Raw genomic sequence first — 2,615 nt, forward strand, 5'->3', positions numbered from 1 at the left:
CACCTAAACCTTACAATAGACATAGCCATAACCTAAAACTAAAACTAATACTAACCATAAACCTAGACTTGACATTATCCCTAGCCCTAATCCTAGCCGTAGCCCTAACACAAATCCTCAGCCCAGCCCTAAACCTAGTCTTAATCCTAACCAAAAGAATAACCTCAGACCTAATCCTAATTCTAACCCTTGTCATAGCCCTAAATCTAGCTATAACCCTATTCTTTCCCCTAAATCTAATCCTAACCCTAACCCTAACACTAACACTAACCCTAACCCTAGGCCTAACCCTAACACTTACCCTCACGCTAATCCTAGCCCTAAGTTAGCCCTAACCCTAAAACTACACCTAACCTTAACCAAAAGACTAACTTGAACTCTGAACCTAGACCTATTTCTAGTTCTAACTCTATCCATTACCATAACCCTAACACTAGCACTAAACTTAGCCCTAACGCTAGCCATAGCCCTCTACCTAGATCTAACCATAACAATAAATCTAAGCATAAACTGCACCCTACCATTAACCCTAACATTATTGCTAATCATAAAACTAGCCCTAATCCCAGGCCTAGTTCTAAAACAAAACTGAGCCACAGCCCTATCCCTAACCCTTGTTAACCTAGATCTGAAATTAGCCCTGTCTCTAGAGCTAATCCTAGTTTTAATCCTTAACCTGATCCTTAATCCTTAACCTGATCTTAACCCCAGCCATAATCCTAATTTTATCCCTTATCCTAGCACTAAGCATAGCTGTAACTTCATACCTTACCATAACACTAATGCTAAACTTAAGCCTAGCCCTAACCTTAGGCCTAAACCTAACACTAACCCTTGCAGTAATCCTAGCCCTAATTTATGCCTAACACTAAGCCTAACCATATCCCTAACCCTAAGACTAACTCTAACTCTCGCCCTAACCCTATCCCCAGTTCTAAACCTATCCCTTACCAAACCCCAAAACCTAGCCCTGTCTCTAACCCGAATCTTAGCCCTAACCTTTGCCCTATGCCTAAACCTGGATCAAAACCTAACCTTAAGCCTAAATCTCACCCTAACACTAGTCCTAACAGCAATATTAATTGGAAAACTAGACCTAACCCTAACCTAGCCCTAAAACAAAACTGAGCCATAAACATAAAACTAACCCTTAACCTAAACCAAACTCTAACCCTTAACCTAACCTTAAACCTTGCCATAATTTGAGTGCTAACCTAACCCTAGAAGTAACCCTGAACCTGACTCAGTTCCTCACACTACCGCTAGCTCTAAACATTACCTTAATGCTAAACCAAAAGTAGCCCTAATCAGAAATCAAGTTCTTTCATTAGTCATAGCCCTAATGCTAACACACATCCTAGTGCTAATCCTAGCCCTAACTCTCAGTTTAACTCTAAGACTAACCCTTATTCTATCCCTAACCCTATCTCTATTCCTAACCCTACCTCTAATCCCATTCCTTACCCTAAGCCAAACCTTCACCCTAATGCTACCTTAGTCCTAACACTAATCCTTAGCATATACCAAACCCTATCTCTATTATTAGTTCAAACCCTAGGCCTCATGTTAGCTCTAGCCCTAACCCAAGCCCTGACCCTTATTCTGACCCTAACACTAACCCTTGATCAAAACCTGACATTAACCCTAAACCGGACCCTAACTCTACCTCTACCAGTAAACCTATACCTTAACCTAAGAGTAACACTAGCACTAGACAAAACTTAATCCTAAATAGAGTCATAAATCTAGCCCAATCCCTAAACAAAAACCTTGAACTAGCCCTAACAATAACCCTTAACCTAACACAAAGACTAACCATATCCCTAGACCCAACTCAATTCCTAATTTGGGCCCTAACCATAACCCAAACAGTGACGCTTATCCTAACACATACCCTAGCTCTAAACCTTATCCTAACCCAAAACCTAACCCTAACACTATACTTATCCATAACCTTAACCCTAAAACTAGCCATAACAACAACCCGAGCTCTTATATTACACATAGCCCTAACGCTAGCCATAAACATCACACAAACCTAGCACTTATCTAGCCCTAAAGCTAACCCCAAATGTAACCCTAACCATAACCCTAGACCTAACCCTAACCCTCGCATTAGTCCTAATCCTAGCTCAAACTCTAACCCTTTCCCTAATCATAACACTAACACTAACCCTAGCCCTGACTCTAACCCTAACCTTTGCCCTAGACCTATCCTTAGCTCAAACACTAACACTGACCCTAAACAAAACCCTGACACTAACCCTATGCCTAACCCTAACCCTAGCCATAAACTTAACTCTAGCCCTAACCTTAGCTCTAACCCTATCCATTATCCTAAAGATAAGCCGAAACCAAATGCTAACCCTAGGCCTAATGCTAACCCTATCACTAACAATAACCATATCCATTACTCTAAACCTAACCTGAATCCTAAACATAACCCTATCAATTACCCCAATCCTAAACCAAATCCTAATGCTAATACAAGCCTTAACCCTAAACCTTAACCTAAACCAAACCATACCTGGATGCTGACCCTAATAAAACACCTATCTCTAAACCTGACCCCTACCCTTAACCTACCCCTTACACCAGAACTAGCCATAACCAAA

This window comes from Marmota marmota, unplaced genomic scaffold (assembly GCF_001458135.2).
Source record: "Marmota marmota marmota unplaced genomic scaffold, marMar, whole genome shotgun sequence".
Classification (NCBI taxonomy): Eukaryota; Metazoa; Chordata; class Mammalia; order Rodentia; family Sciuridae; genus Marmota; species Marmota marmota.